The 16,486-nt window shown below is 40.8% G+C and overlaps 1 protein-coding gene across 1 annotated transcript in view; it reads left to right on the forward strand.

Annotated features, from left to right (window-relative positions):
• Nucleotides 1-16,486, forward strand: part of LOC140694222 (uncharacterized) — a 151,923-nt gene that overhangs the window by 13,719 nt on the left and 121,718 nt on the right. Inside the window, exons 4-9 of the mRNA XM_072957591.1 lie at nt 9,283-9,341; nt 9,574-9,691; nt 10,228-10,351; nt 14,920-14,979; nt 15,078-15,235; nt 15,514-15,634. The gene's annotated coding sequence lies outside the window, so the exon portion shown is untranslated. The remainder of the gene's footprint in view (nt 1-9,282; nt 9,342-9,573; nt 9,692-10,227; nt 10,352-14,919; nt 14,980-15,077; nt 15,236-15,513; nt 15,635-16,486) is intronic.

The following is a 16,486-nucleotide window of genomic DNA, read 5'->3' on the forward strand; positions in this document are numbered from 1 at the left end:
AGAGTGAATAAAAAAGAAAAAATAAATAAAGGGGAATATGAAAAAAGCCATCTGCTCTGGGTAGTCCACCCTGACTGCTCAACCCGGCCTTTTCCCTTTGAAACCCCACCCCTTATACCCCACTCTACTATTTTTGATAGTATTTACCACCTTCTAATAAAGTTTAACATTTTCAAAAAAAAAGAGACATGCTGATACCACTTCAACATGGGAAAGCCTTGATAACAGCACGTTAACTGAAAGGAACCAGACACAAAAGGCCACATATTGTTGATTTCAGTGATCTGAAATGCCCAGAATTGGCTCATGCAGTGGCAGAGAGCAGATGATGGTTGCAAGGGGCTGGGTGGAGGGGGGTTGTGGAGTGACTGCTAGTGACAGGGGTGTTCTATTGGGGTGATGAAGTGTTCTGGAAATAGATGGTGGTGAGGGCTGCACAACCGTGAGTGTGCAGAAGACTGCTGAGCGCTGTCTCTGGGAGTGCTTGTTGTTGGGGCGGCTTTATTTTGTTCTCATCCTGTAATGTGAAGGGTCATCTTGTGCTGAGACCATTCAACTCCTGTGAGTGGTAAGGCTAAGAGACTTTGCAGAGTCATGTTTCTTTTTTCCCCCTTGCTGAGTGTAGGCAAAAATGGTTTAAGCCTGAGAAAGTGCTCCATATGCAGAAATGTCTTTCAGTTTTGGCTGGTGTAAAAATCTTGTGAGCTTTTTAATCATTTAGGACAGTCTGTAGGGGGAAACAGCCTGTGAAGCCTGGGTGAGACTTGGAAGAGCCGCGCTACCCTCCCAGACACGGGTGGGGATTTCACCCCCATTCAGGCAGTGAAGGGCCAAGACCCGTGAGAGGAGTTGACAGTCATGAATATTTATGTGTATCCGCTGCTTCATCTTGGATATTAATTTCTAGCTGAGTCATTTTGTGGCGGCAGCCTCATCCTACATCAGGAATTTATAGTATCTGCTCTTTGAGGTGAAGAGCTGACAGACTTGATTATTTAACAGTCTATCTTGTATTGATATCTCAGATTCCTTTGTCAATCGCAAAACAGCAGAAATACAGACGTCCTTTAATGCCGATGTGACCTGGAGCAGGTTTAGTTTCTGTACCTCAGTGACCTTATCTGCGTGTGGGGAAGATGATAACAGTGCTTCCCTCAGAGGGGCTGGTGAGAGGAGACTGAGAAGCACAAATGGAAGACTTACACGAGATGCTCATGAATGACAAAATTTAGTGCTCTCATCCTGGTGAGGCCTCAGGGGCAGAGATGTCAGAACAGAGCAGTCCTAGCCGGAGTTCGATCCGCATTGGCAGGTTTTATGATCACTATCACCACTGTGGGTTATCAGGTAGTTTTAAGACTTGGTAATATGAATTCATGAATAATGTTAAAGACTAGACAACTCAGATCCGGTTTACATAGTTCTCAAGATTTCCTGTGAGAAATGGATATTTTTTCCCCATCTTAAATCTGAGTGGATTCTCTAAAAAAATTCTGTAGTCCTCCATCTTTTTCCTTTAATTCTCCTTTTTTTTAAATAAAAGTTTTTAAATGGAGTTACTGGGGACTGAACTGAGGGGCTCATGCGTGCTGAGCACATACTCTCACAACTGAGGTATACTCTCCCCCATAATTTTTTTAAACTTTACTTTCTTAGTATTCAGAGGTTAGAGGCCTCTAATTCTTTTTTTGGAGACTTGTCCATAAACCGGTAAATCTAAAATTAATGGACAAAATTTGGTTTATTAAAAAAATCATTAGAACTTTTATCAATCCATTCAAAAGGAAATGCTTATTGAGTTAAAATGTTTCTCCTTTATGGTGATTTCTAATTTTTGGTCTAGCTTAACTTATTAAAAGTAATCCTCATCATCATAATGACCAAGCTTGCTGTGAGTGGACACCTACCAAATGCTAAACTGTTTTTCTCATATTTTACTTCAAAGCAGGTGTTTGACGGTAGGTATCAATGTCTCCTTTTTGCAGCTGAGGGATTGAGAGGTGGGCAGCTTGTCCCAAATCAAACGCAGCTGGCGGTGCCTAGCTCGGTGCTGGAACCCAGGCTGCACAGGATGCATTCTCAATTTCTCCTCTGATCAGCCTCCCGTTGAGTGGTTTCCCGAACTCCTGTGAGTCCATAAATGACCGATTTTGGCGATCTCAGCCTGATGAGGCCTTCAAAGGAGAGACACCAGTGAGAATGTGAGACAGAGTGGCATAAATTAAAATTGTACATTTTCACAAATGTTGCATTCTCAGGTAATGACTTAAATAGTTTATGTTTTCTTTATATTAGTGCTATGTAAGCACTAAAAACAAAACATTAAAAATGATTATAGTGCAAAATAGGAGTGGGCTTTGAAAGTCCAATCATTGCTAATGATGTTGCTTGTTTTTCTCTAGTGGTGCTTATTGACAGAATAATTTACAATGACTGAATTTGTTTTATGTATGTAGTCTTAGTATGGAGGAAAAGTTTGTCAGTGCATATTGAAAGTAAAATCTTTACTCTTTTCTTTCCTGATGATAAATATGTACGTTGTTTCCATGGCTTAAGTATATTTCCTCATTTGTGAAATTTGAGTGATGCCGTTTACCATGTCTGACTGTGAGAGGTAGACGCCTTGTATACAAAGCATCCAAGAGCTGCTTAGTAAAAATGTGCTGTCACAATGACAGATAGTTTAGAAGGATCAACTGTGAATACTAAAGAGGGTGGCTTGTTTCTGATGCATATTCAATATGGATATATATGTATATGGCTTAAAGTAACAAGGATTCAGGGTTTTGTGTGTGTGTGTGCGTGCAGTATGAAGTTTTAATGAAATCTGTATCATTCTATTGAGACAGGGACTAGTTAAATTGACTTAAGCAGACGACCTTGAAGATTATTTACACAGAATGTGTATTGTTACAACTCAGTGTTCATGCTGCCGTGTAACTATACACTCAGACATTTAAATTCGTAGGACTCTGACCAGAAGCATTAAGTTTAGAAAAATCCACATTGATCATTTTCAGGGAATAAGCTTCTCTCTTTTGTGATTAAAGAAAATTTTGATTTATTTTTCTGCACTCTTAATAGGTTTTAAAATATCAAAACATTGATTTGACATGTCAGATTTTTTAATAGAAAAAAGCTCATGCTGTTTTAATATGTAAATAAATGTTTTTGTATTTCAATACACTTCTATGATTTCCTGGCTCTTTGAGAAGTATTTTGCAAGATACTTAGATTACCTCCTGTTGGAAAAATACAGACATGACTTTTATGAATATAGGCCTAGTACAGGTCTGTTGGTTTTTGCTACAGTGCAAGACATGAGGACTAGGAGAGCAGTATGTGCTACATAAGCTTTTAGTTATCTGATTCTTGTTTCTGATCCACAGGCAATTTTTGTGTTGCACCTTTCCAGGCAACCAGGAAGGCCTTTTAAGCCATAGGTGGCGCTGTTGCACCTTCTTACAGTCTTAACTTTCCTGTTTGTAAAGGAAGTCTTAAACAACGCTTTTTTTTTTTTTTGATTCCTTTGCTTAGTGCTTCAGGGTAGCACAATGTCCATTATGTCTGACTACCTGGAAATATTATTCTGCTTATGTCTTAGTTTTATTCTATCATCTCACTGTGAACATTTCAGACTTCCTGTGCAAAGAGTTGCAACATCGGACTTTTCTTGCAGTGTTAGAAACCAGTGAGCCGGGATTTTATAAAAGAGCTAGAAGCGGCCTCTGGAGCACCTTAAAGCTGAAAAGTGTACTGAGTTCCCTAAGTATTATCCCCACCGCTGTGTGTCAATGGGTGGTAGGAGATTTGGTACATATACAAAGGGGTGTGGTGTTTTGACTTGGGTTTGCGTGCACGCGCTGCCACTGAGCTACGTGATCCTGAGTCAGTTCTTTCTGAGTTTTTCCCTCGTCTGTGAGATGGGGACACTCATTTCTGCTTTGTAGAATTGTGAGAATTAGAAATTATGTAAAGTGTTTAGCACAGTGTGTATGACAAGAGGGCTCATAATCTTAACTGCTGTTTGGTGTGAAGCCATCATTTGATAGTCTTTGGCAATTACTGAGAAACAGGAAAATAAGAAAAGCTGGTTTTATGATGAAAGATATTTGAGGAGGTTCCATAGTTCCTATACACATAATTTAGCATCAGCAGAGTCAGGACAGTTAGACAGTCGCCCTGAACCAATGTTAAGCCACAGAATTTTTGTTACTTCATATATGTTGGGGCTTAAGGGGACCCAATACTTATACACATGTTGTGTCCAGCAGCCAACTGAGAGATGACTAAGAAGAACAGGCAGGCGATAAATGTCTCCTTTATTACTGATGAAGCCACGTTCTCCATGAAATTCAGGGCTGTGGGAGAGTGAGTGTCATGACACTATGTCCCAGAATTAGAGACTTACGCAGTCCCAGGTAACTCTGGGCCACAGCGAGCATTCCCTTGAGAGATTCTGACCCATAATGCACAGGACTGTCTTGCCATGGAACTGAGCATCCCGGCTGCTTCCTAAGGGTGGCCAACACTGGAGGGGAAGGAAAGCTTTCATATGCCCTGCTTGTCTCCCCGGACTCACACCTCAATCTGTTAGTGTGAGGAGGGCTAGCCGTGGGCCAGTGGTCAGGGGTGTGAAGGGAGAAGCAGTCTCCCATGGACCAGAGGAGTGGGGAGGAGGGAATCCCCCCTCAGTTTAAACAGGTGGTGGCTTGAAACAGAAGGGTGCTCCTCAAGAGTTTATAAGAGGGGAAATAAGGATTTCCTTTGGGACTCAGAATAGTCATGAAACACAGAAGATGATTAGATGGGAGACTTGTAAATCACTTTCTTATTAAATTGAAATTTGTTGGGCACCAAAAATGTGCTACATTCTTTTCTGAGAGTTTTACAGAAATGAATCCTCCAATTTTCACAACAAGTGAGTAAGAAAGATTTGATTGTTATCCCAGGTTTAGAGTGTGGAAATTGAGGCACACAGAGGGTAAGTAATTTGGCCAAGGTAACAGAGCTAGTAAGTGGCAGAGCTGGGATTTAAATCCTGGCTATCTGGTTTCCAGGCTCCCAGGGATGGGCTTTGAGTGTTTACAGGTATCTGCATCCCTGGATCTCTGTACCTCTGCATCAGTTAGACCAGAAAGGACAGGGAAAGTGGAGTTATACAGGTGCTCACTGTCGTGTCTCAGCCACTGTCCATGGAGTGTGCCCCGTGATTGGCATTAATTGTTTTCCAGGCAGTAGATCTGTTCTTATAACAGAAATTTAGTCCATTGAGTTAATCTAGAAACCCTTCCTGCTCTGCTTCTGTCCACGCTTGCCATGTGACTGCCTGCCCGAGATTGGGCCTTGGAGGAGAATCTGTACTCATGGTTGAACTCTGATATTTCAATCTGGTTTGTAGTTTCACATCTCCTGTTACATTAATAAATTAAATTTCTGGTTTTCTTGCATCAGTGTGTCATAAGTTTGCTTAATGTGAAACCAGTCCATGGGAGCCCAGGGGTGCTGAGGGTATAATTTCTGAGCATGTGGCATTTCTACCCGTGCAGAAATGGCTGGAGGATGTCCACCTTCCTCACTGATTTCTCCCAGCAGCAGGGTCCTCTCCCACCCCCGGATGTGAGGATGGGATCTCTCTGAGTAGGCCATTCAGAGGCCAAGTCCACCAATCAGATGAAGTACCTGGAAGTGGGTTTAATAGAAGAAAAGGGCTTCCAGGTAGTCCGATGGGCTGTTTGAGTCCGTTTGGTGAAAAGATGTCCACTGTCTGTGGTTGAGCTGCTTCTTTGCTGTTGAAAAGTCTGTATTACATGAAGGGATTTTAAAAAGCAGAAAGGTGTGATTTCAGGTGGTACATCCGCACCGGTGAGTAGTGCTGGATGACCGCCTGTGTGAGGAATAGACAGTCTTACAAACTTCATAAAACAGCTTTTAAAGCTCTTCCATCTGAGTGCACTTCGTATGGGGTCCAGTTCATGACTGGTCGCGCTGAGAGGGCACGTAACTGATGATGGCAGAAAGGACACGGAGGCATCAAAAAGGTCCCAGACATGTTCTGTGTTTAGAGGATGGGGCACAGAGTAATATATTTGAGCTGGTTTTTCATTGAACACTTTTGAGTATTTTCTAGGACTCCCCAATCCCCCATGGTTCCATGCAGCTGGGTGTCCCCTCAGTGCAGCTCTGTCAGCGCTTGCCCTGGGCTGACGCGGTGTCACGGGGAGCAGGACGGTCAGTGTCCCCGGCTCCTCCGAGCTCCGTCTCCTCATCCGCAGAGCCGGGTTTCTCATCCGTGTCTACTTAGTAGGATTGCTGAGAATCACACGTGATGGTTGTCAGGTGTGATTTGTGGTTGTCTCTGTGATTGGCGTATAGTCAATATTTGATAGAAACACTTGTTTTTTATTATAATTGTGGCTCCTAGATTGCAGTGGTTTTTAGTCTGCATTTATTTTTTTATATAAATTTATTCTTATTTTTAAGTAAGCACTTGTATTTATTTATTTTCATGAAGGTACTGGGGATTGAAGCCAGGAACATGTGCGTGCACAACAGGTGCTCTACAATGGAGTAATACCCACCCTCCTTGTCTGCACTTAAAAATAAATATTTCAATGCACAAAATATTTCTTAAACACCATCATGGGTCCTATTTTCTGCATAGACAATTGAATACATATGCCATCTCAATAAGAATAAATGTCATAGGGACATACCTTTCTAAATCTGTTTACGTGTTTTAAAACGATCATAGCTAGTGAAAAACACGAGTCTTGGATCCACTACTTCTTAGGGTCTGCTTTGCCATCATGGGGAATTACATTCTACAGAGAAGGCTAATTGGATCTCATTGATATTTGGATGATTTTGCAATGTTCAAGGCTTTCAAAAGCTGACCGTTTTGTATTTTAAACTAACTACAAAGTTATCTTCTAGAAGTTGTAAGTCCTTAGCTTGTGAAGTGCCCAGTAATTCAGTTTGTATATGTCTGTGTCTCTGTGAACGTGTATGTGTGTGATTTCAGGAATGTAGCAATAAGTTCCATATAGCCTTCTGAAATCTTTCTCCTCCAGTTCAAGGTGTAGGTATATATTTACACAAATAAATTGATACTCTTTTGTGATTTGGCATATTGGTGGGAATAAGAGGTTCTCATAATTGTTTCAGAAGGTTTGGGGAGCATGAGCTTAGAAAATGGGAGGAGATAGAGGCAGGGAGGTTCTTTAAACTTTGTGCAAGATGAGAAACAGTAGCTTTTCTTTTTTCTTCTAAAGCAAACTGGCACTGAATTGTAACATACTAATACTCAAAATTGCTTTTCTGATCAGAGGCAAGTGCCTCAGATTTTTCAAGGTAACATGAATGATGAAATGTGTTTTAGCAGTTATCTTTAAAAGTAGTTTTATTTTTCAAGTATAAGTCTATAGACTGTTCTTTTTTTCCAGCTGTACAAGAATTTCTCATTGATCCAGGTACGTGATCAATGTGTTTAGTTTCTTTGGGTTATTTATTTTTTTTAAGTGCTTGATTCATTCTGGTGTGAATGAATGTTTAAAATTTCTGGATTTTGATCTTTAAAACTTGCTGATTTATCAGAACTGCAAAAAACCTGATGTTTGTTCCTTGTTTGGTGGGGCAACTTATTGATTTATGTTGTCTGTTATAGAGGGAATTTCTTCCTCTAGCCTGTAGATAATTAAGTGAATGGTTTGCAGTGTGCCTTAAAAATTATTTGAATGCATTGAGCATGTTTGTCCAGTGAATTTTGGATTGAGTCATAATAATGACTTTGCTTTGATTCTGTGGCTTTTGCCCTCTCCACAAGAATTTGAATTCTCTGTTGCATTTTGTATTCGTGTTCTTAACAGGGGAAGGAATTTTGCATTTTTTACAGAGGTGGGTTTTCCTATCCCCTCTGAATTCCTTCTGTAATTGATACAGCGAAAATCTGTTATTGCAGTGCTTAATTATTTCATAAAAAATTTTTTGGCTTAATCAGAAACAATGACAAAGAATGATAATAAAAAATACGAAAACCTTCCTTCCTTTGAAGAATAGAAATGAGGTGGTCAGGCTCACGCATGCTTTGTACCTGACACACTTACTCTCATGTCATTGTGTATCATGAGTCGGAGATGGAGTTGCTTCAGGTTTATAGATTTTTGTTTTAACATTTGTGTTGAATTCATTCTCTAGGCATGATGATTCCTGTTGCCTTTGTGGAAAGTGTAGATGAAGGGAAACAAATGCTTTGTTTTGTTTTCAGGAGGCCTGAGATGCTGATGAGAAAAGAGTAGAGGGTGGGCTGAGGAAAATAGTGACAGACCCTCACCTCCAGGCTGAAATTGATGAACAAAGAAATCAATTAAGTGTATTGGTATTTGACTAATAGAAGTCAGACAGCCCAGACTGTCTAGGTATGCCCAAAGGAAAGTACTGAATTCACCTGCAGAATTAGGTGCTTTACCATGTAGAAGCAGCTTAGAGCAATCAGAAAAATCAGTCTTATGATGAGATATAAAAAGAATATAATATCTTTTATTTCTGAAACTTTTCTACATTAAGTTGTGTAGAGCTAAAATTAAGTTTCAAGCACCAGGAGTTAAGAGTTTAGGTGGTTCTGTGGGATCGTTATTCAGGGATGTGTCTAGACCCTGCTGGAGTGGCCGAAGCTGGCAGGAAAAGATCCAGAGCCAGGATTTTTCATCCTAGGATGTCCTCCATAATGGTTCCATGTGGGAGCCCATGATTGAGTTAACAAGTTGTAACACATCCCAGCTGCCTGTCAACTTTAAGAAGAAAAAGTGTGCTTATTAACTGCTTTAAAGCAAACACCTGTGCATCCTCACTCCTGTCTCCTTGCCATAAAAAGCAGAGACAATGCCTTGCTTGCATATTTGAGGTTATAGATAGCACACTGCTTATTGCACAGCAATGACCCAGGCCCTCATCTATAAACGCCAGGCCTGCGTGGTGTTAGATATTCTATTATCCCCAAAACAGGGACCAGGCTGGTCTGGTGGTCTGCTTTGTAATGAACATGTCTAAAAAATGTATCTTGTTCCCCTCAGCCCATGACTTCCCTAAAGGTAAACTAAGCCTTAGTACTCATGGTGGAGTCTACAATCTCTGTCTCATCCCTTCTTTCCCCAAGTTCCTGCCTACTATCTCACAACTGTTATTGACTTTTTACTTTGATTATACACAATAAATATGGGAGCATTTGAGAGACTCGTGGATTTGGCTCCCTAATCCCTCTCGCTTTCTTTCCTTTTTCCGCAGTCTTGAGAAATTCATTCCGTGTCGGTAAGACTTCCGCCAGCCAGAACCCACAGTTCCAGGTGAGAAGGATGCAGGCTTTATCCCTCCTACCCGAGGGAGAGAGAGGAGATAATTGAGATATGCTCCCCTGTGGTCCCTTCCTGCCCCAGGGCCACTCCAGTTCACCTGCAGCCTTCTGGCCTCTGCTCACAGGGCCTCTGTCCCAGGATTGACCGCAGCCTTTTATTCCCTTGTCAACATTCCCTGTGCCTTTCAGAGGTTGCTCTCTTCTCTGCAATTCAACCCTGGCAGATGTGATGGTGGTCAGCGTGCTGATGGGCAGTTACTTGGGGACTCCCAGGAGCCATGCTGATTCTCCTGAGTCATTCGGGGTTACAGAACTGTCAAGCACTGCAGGAAGCCCATTCACGTGAGTTCAACACAGCATTACATCACTTTCATTTTATTTTTGAATTTTCAGTGGAGAAATTATTTGTAGCACACTGTTCCAGATTTTAGGCCACCTGCTTTCCTCACCACCATTTCCTTGTTGGCTCTGGTGCTTGTTTTAAGAACCAGGTTTCTTCTCTGGTCATTTGTAGCAGCTGGGCTTGCCGAATCCTTGATTTGCATTTGAAGCAGAATGCTTCTTCGTGATGTCAAACTGATTTTCCTTGTCATGTCTGAATATTTCTTGTACACTCAGCAACAGTTTCAAGTGAAATGCTCTTGTCCAATTTCGGTTAACTAATATTTGCTGATCTCCTGCTTTCATGCTGAGGGCAGTTTCTTCTTCCTGTAATAAATGTTAGCAATTTGCATTTACTATGGAAGGTACTAATCCGAGGTGCTTTTGTTCTTAACAGTTTTAATACAAATCACCCATTAAAATGTACAGCGGATTTTACTCTATGCCCAGAAATGTGCATCCCAGTCAATCTTAGAATATTTTCTTCCCCCCAACAGGAAACCCAGTACGCATAAGCAGACATTATCAACTTCCCCATCCTCCCCAAGCCCCAGGGAGCCACTCTTCTGTCTCTGTGGATTTGCCTGTGCTGAACATTTCATGCAAATCGAGTCACTTCATGTAAGTGGAACCGTCTATTTTGACTGACTTCTTTCACACTGAGTAACGTTTTCAATGTTTGTCCACGTTGTTGCCTGGGTCAGTACTCTATGCTTTGCTATTGCTGAATAATATTTCACTGTATGGCTGGGCCCCTTTGTTTACCCATTCATCACGTGATAGACATTTGGGTTGTTTCTGTTTTTTGGCTCTGAAAATTAATGGCGAAAAGTAATGGTGAATATTCCTGTAGGAGTTTTTATGTTAACATTTGTTTTCAGTTCTCTTACTTGTGTGCCCAGGAAGCAGAATTGCTGGATCATTCAGAAGCCAAATGTTCAACTCTCTGAGGACGTGCCAGGATGTTTTCCAAAGTGGTCACGCTGTGTTACATCCTCACCAGCAATGGCTGCGGGCTCCGCTTCCTCTGTGTCCTCATTAGTGCTTGTTAAGCTTTTTTTGATTTTAACCTATTGTAGTGAATGTGAAGCGGTTTCTCCTAGTTGTTTTGACTTGATTTCCTTTAGAGCTAATGTTATTGAACACCGTTTCATTGTGCTTATTGGCCATTTGTATATTTTCCTGGAAAAATAACTTTTCAGATTCTTTTTTCATTTTTTAATTGAGTTGCCTTTTTATTGTTGAGCTGTGGAATTTTTTTTTTGATACACAAATTCCTTATCAGATAAATGATTTGAAAAAATTTTCTCCTGAGTGTTGTTTTTTCACTTTCTGGATGGTGTTTTTTGAAGCAAAGTTTTAAAGTTTAATGAACTCCAATTTATCACTGTTTTCATTTTTCCTTGTGCTTTTGGGGTAATATTTAATATCTGATGTATTTTATTAAAACTTGTATATATAAAATAACTTAATTCTTAGGACCGTTCTAGGAGATGGGTGCGGTTGTTGTCCCCAGTCTATGCATCGGAGACTGAGATGCAGAGAATTTGACTGACATATTAGTGTCAAAGCTACCCAGTGCTGTGGGAATTCAGACCCTCATGTTTTTCCCTAACATCTGAGCTCAACACCACCATGCTCCAATCTTTCCAGGAAACGTTAATGAAAAAATCTTTACTTTTTTGATTTCTTGTTAGATTTTTTCTTATTGGGGACCTCAAATTCTCATTTTCTTTTCGGATATCAGTGTCGATTTATTTTAGGTCTCATGTAGGGAGAAGCATTGCTATCAGTTAACTTCTTTATTACTCACTCTCCAGTGATGATTGTTGCTAGTTGATCTAATCAAGTCATGCTTAAGTCTTTCCTGCTCATGACACTAACAGCAGAGTCATGACTTATAGAATGCTCAAAGAAGAAAGTACTTGATTGATTTTATTTTGCCAACCAATCAAACCAATCAAATAAAACCCTGGTGTTGACACAGACTATAAGCCCTCCAAAATAGGGTCACAGTCTTCATTGTGTTTCATTTGTTGGGTCACAGTGTCTGGATAGTGCCTTGCTGTCCAGCAGTTTTGTGAGGATACGGTGCTCGTGAATCATTGTAAGGACAGAATTTTGACAACAGACTGTGTTGTTCATTTCACGACGGAAAAGGTAATATAGAATTACTGTTCAGATCTGTTTTAAAATTAAGCTTTGAATTTTGAGAATAGTTCAAGAAGCCATACAAAGCTCTTTTTCACTAATTTTAGATCTATCTTAGACACATTATGTTTACATAGCAGAGTAACTTATCAAGTAGATTTGACAAAGGAGTGTTATATTGATTATTTGTTTTAGTTGAAATATTCTACCAGGGATAAAGTCATAAGTGCCCATAAATGAACAAATATATTTGTATTTAAATGCAACATGGGAGCAGACTACATATGTTTCTATATAATATATATGACTGTGTGTTTTAATCTTTCTGTCAGTGTTTTAATAGTTTTTCAGCAATTTTGTAACTTTAGAATTCTTCTAAAAAAATCACCCCCAATTCTAGTGCAGTTTGTACTGTGTATCCTGTCTTATGCATGGGATTCCACTGTCCCCTCAGTGAGGAATTTCCTCTCCTATTGTGTTAGGAGCAGAGTTAAAGGAACTGTGATTTCTAGGCCTTTGCTCTCCATGTGTTTGCAGTTGGCTCTCAGTCACGGTTTTCCCTTTCCAGAGTTTTCATTGTTAAATTAGAATTTCTGAAAATAACTATTAATATGTTGCATTGGTCTCCCTAGAAACTTGACGTCTTTGTGCTTTTCAGCTTTCAATTTATGAAAAATGCAAATGCACTCTTGTTTTTAAGTTGTCCTTTTTCAATAGATATTTATCTCTTAATTGATAGAATAATTTTTCCCAATGAATGAATTGGTGTGCATGTTTTAAAGGATAACTTACTTTTTATTTTTCTTATTGTAACAGTAATATTCATTGTAGAGAATTTAGTAAATAAGGATTAACACAGTAATAACTTCACAATGGCCTCTAATCTCACCTGGAGATACAGTTGTAAGGTTTGAAATTGAGAATTATAAGTCCTCTCAAATTTTTCTTTTTCAAGTACGTATAGGTTACTGTGATCCTCGAATTCCCATATGAATTGTAGCAGCAGATAGTCAGTTTCTGCAGAGGAGCCCGCTGGGATTGTGATCGAGACCACATTGAATATACGGATCGCTCTGGGGAGCACTGCCATTCCAAGAGCACTTTCTTTTGATAGGGGAATGTGTGTGGAGTGTCTGTCCTGGTATTTAGGTCTTCTTTAACTTTTTTTTCAACAATGCTTTGAGTTTACAGAGTATTATTTTACTTTAATTATCTTTGCCTTTATATTGAGGACAAGTGTGCAAGGTACCGGGATCAGAAGTGTATTTGAGCCCCACAACTTGCTGCCACCATGGACGCTGCGCTCTTGCTTCACCCGCTGTACAATCTTGCACAGAGTACGACCTCAGTAACTCTCTCTTGAATGAATGATTATATGATTGTTGGATGATGCTTGAGAGTCCTTGTGATGATTTTTTTCCCCAGCCTTTCCCCAGTTCTTAACTATGCCCTTTCTCTTCCTAAACTCCAGCCTGGGTTTCAGCCTGCCTGTGGCATTGATTTTCCTTGTCTGTGGACTCTTCCTTTCACTGGTTCCCGATAATGTTACATGTGGGCTGTGGAAACTTGCTAGATGTCAAGAAAGAGCTAATCCATTGTAGGCCAGTATTTTTAGAGTTTGTTATTGTTTTATTGATTGAAATTAAATGAGGCTGCCCCCTGAGCCCTCCCGTGAGCACTTTTGACCTTCCTACAGCTGATACTGCTCTAGTTGCTTCATGTGCCCTTTCCCCAGCCTTGATTTTGTAATTGAATAAGTCACCATCACTGGAGCCCTCTCTTTAAAAGATAAAGAGAACATTTGCTCCTTTTCCCTGTTTGGGGACTTCGATGAGATGAGATCCCAGATAAAGAATGGAGCCCCACCTCTTTCTGACCCCCGCTGTTTCCGTTCCTTTCTTCAGGGGAAAAGAGTACAATTCAACAGTATAAAGATTGATTGTGAGCTAATGAGATAGACAAGACAACCGATCATTTATTAAATAACCTTTCGTGATAGAAACAAATGTATTATACACACAAACAGCACATAAAGCACTGTAGTACCATGGTTACAATCGTGGGTCCGAGTTCGTGTCCTGCTCTGGAGAGACCAGTCCTGTGAGATGGAGAACTGGTAAGTCGGCTTAGCCTCTCCAGAACTGGTTTTCTGTCCTGCAGAGACGGGGCTCGCTAGGCGTCCCCCCCGTAGAGGTGCTGTGGGGTGTAAATGACGCGCGTGGGCAGCCTGAGCACAGCTGCTCATTCCTCGTAAGTGCAGGGTAGCATAGCTTTTGCGGTGATGGCTTTATGACCGCCCCATGTAGACTGTCAGTGCTCTGAAGGGATGCCTTGTGGTTTGGAGATGGGATTCTCACTTCTGTAAATACCCAAGTATAATGTTATTGGGTCCTGCTGATTTCAGTCTATTCTTTAGAAAGTACATATTGTAGATATATTTTTCAAGCATGCGTGCTTTTTTTCTTTTACTATTTAAAGTTCTACCCTCTCATCTCTTGGTGTTACTTTTCATGGAATCCAGGAAACAGTCCTAAGCTACCTGCCTCTTCACACTTTTCCGTGGTGGTTTCCTTCCCTGATTAGAAGAGGGTTTTGCATAGGAAATTTTATTTGTTCCCCTTTTCTTGGAGTCTCTCTCTCTGTCTGCCCATCTCTCACCTCTCAATCTGTCCATTTCTCAACCCACTGCTTCTTCTGACATGTTCCAAAACGCATTTCAGGTAGCTTACAGAAGAACAGATACCAAATAAACAGGTGAGAAAATGGGGCCCAGTTCAGACAGTGAGGCTAGGAGGCGAGCCTGTGTGAGGGTTGCAGGCGTGAGACACATGCCTCTGCCATGTGACTTATAAGATCGACAGCAGCAGTGTGCTTCAAGCTCCCAGCAGACACAGGGAAGCAGGATTTGAGGGAGATGCTTACTGGCTGTGAAATAAATAAGTGACTTAGGAGAAGCCCAGCCTTTCCAGCTACTAAGGCTTAGGAGAATATTTTGAGTGTCTTCCAAAATCAGAGTATGGCATCTTTTCTTTTTTCAGAGTTCTATGTATAGTTGGTTACATTCTATACCTGGAAATTTCTCCAAAACTGCTTCCCACGTGAGTCCCATGGCTCGGGGATTGGGTGGTTCTGCTCATTGATGGGGGTTGGCCAGAAACAGAAAATGAGAGCCTCAAAGGGGCCTGGGATTTGTCAGTTATGTTTTGTCAGTGCTGTAGGGTTCAAGAAATGCTTTCACCGTTTCTCTCCATCTGAGGCGGCAGCGTAATCTCTTACCAGCATCAGGAGCTCAGGGCCACGGGATGGTGGGGGCTGACTGCACTGCCGTCAAGACAGCTGAGCTAGTCACTGCAGGTGTGGTTCTTTTACATACTGCATTTCATGTTCTTTACTAGAATGTTTCAACAGGGAGTTAATTAACTGAGTTAATTAACATTTAATAAATATGATCTTTGTTGAAAAGACAGTTATAGGCAGAATATAAGCTGTGAAGTCTTTAAAAACGGTTTCATTACTGAAATTTCATTTGGGGAGATACACGGTTTATCTTATATATGGCTCTCTTTTAAAGTAACAAAGAAACAAGACAGAAAAGGCAGAGGATGATTTCTGTTCTTCCTCTCGGCTTGCAGGTGCCCTCACCCCCAGTAGCATCAATCAAGACACCAGCACTGACACTGGCCGTGCTCAGAACTGCCTCAGCCCTGAAGACACTGCTGACAAATAGAAGGGGGCCACGCCCTGTTACAGCAGGTGCTCTCACTTTGTGGGTCCTTATGTAACTGCGTGGTGTTAATCAGGATCGCCCGTCCTACATTGTGTGATGCTGCTGCTTTGTCTCCTAGTTACTTGTTTCTCTAAGTATTCTTGTATTATTCTCCAATGCATAGTACTACACACCTACAAATGCTTTTTTCAGATGAAAAAGAATGTGCATTTAAAATAATAACTCTGAAAAAGGGGGCAAAAGAGGCTATCCTTGTCCCGCTATTCAAAGATAATAATTAACACGTTAACGTATATTTTCATCAGTGTGGATCACCTCTGTCATAAAAAACCAGAGAGCACTCTGTGACTGTTTACTGTGTGGACACCTCCATTTTCCATTCGGCTTTTTATATGTTTTTCTACAATATTCTATCTCCTCTGGCATGATTTTTGATGACCAGTATAGTATTCTGTCTTGTGGAGGCATTGTCCATTTTACTTCGGACTTAAATAAACTTTTAAATTCCAAGTATACTTAACTGAAATACTGAAAAGAGAACTGTGGTGGTAGAGGAAGGCCCTACCTCCCTTCCCCTTATTTCCGAAGAGTAAAAACTGTTGAAACTTTGATATATATGTTTCATGAACTTTATGCCTATGACATACATATATACACACATATGAGAATTCCATGTATACGTGTGTGTATATATGCTTTATTTAAAAATGAGACCATACTATATGTTTTTCTGCAGCTCGCTTTAATCACTCAGGTGTATATCATAGACGTCCTCCCACTCCAGACTCACACGGCCCTTTCAGATAGAGTGGAGGGGTCTCCTGATTTGCGGGTGTGGTCTCTTTCCCACGCACACCTTTGGTGAGAGAATGCTGTGG

Source organism: Vicugna pacos, unplaced genomic scaffold (genome assembly GCF_048564905.1).
Source record: "Vicugna pacos unplaced genomic scaffold, VicPac4 scaffold_20, whole genome shotgun sequence".
Lineage (NCBI taxonomy): Eukaryota > Metazoa > Chordata > Mammalia > Artiodactyla > Camelidae > Vicugna > Vicugna pacos.